Raw genomic sequence first — 587 nt, forward strand, 5'->3', positions numbered from 1 at the left:
GAGGGCTTGGATGGAACGGGCGATGGAAACGAGGCCTCGCGTACCACAAAACAGAGGAAACAGACTTGTGTTCGACCGGCCACGTTCGAAACGGGATCTTGTTCATCGGGAGGGGTCTGGCGTACCGCAAAACGGAGGAAACAGACTTGTGTTGGACCTCCTACGGTCGAAACGGGGTCCTGTTGATCGGGAGGGGTGTGGCGTACCGCAAAACAGATGAAACATACTTGTGTTGGAGCGCTACAGTCGAAACGGGGGTCCTGTTCATTGGGAGGGGTGTGGCGTACCGCAAAACGGGACTCCACGGGATACTGCTCATCTCCATCATCGACCTCCTCCAGCCTCCACGGGCTACTGTTCATCCACCATCGACCTCCTCCAGCCTCCACGGGCTCCTGTTCATCCACGGGCTCCTGTTCATCCAGCCTCCACCGCGCGCTATCCACTGGCTACTGTTCAACCACCCCTTTCCAGGGGTTCCTGTTCAACCACCCCTCCACGGGCTACTGTTCATCCTTCCCTCCACCGTCATCCTGTTCATCCAGCCCTCCATGGGGTCCTGTTCATCCAGCCCCAACCGGCTCGAT

The sequence above is a fragment of the Triticum dicoccoides genome, chromosome 1B (genome assembly GCF_002162155.2).
Source record: "Triticum dicoccoides isolate Atlit2015 ecotype Zavitan chromosome 1B, WEW_v2.0, whole genome shotgun sequence".
Taxonomy (NCBI): domain Eukaryota; kingdom Viridiplantae; phylum Streptophyta; class Magnoliopsida; order Poales; family Poaceae; genus Triticum; species Triticum dicoccoides.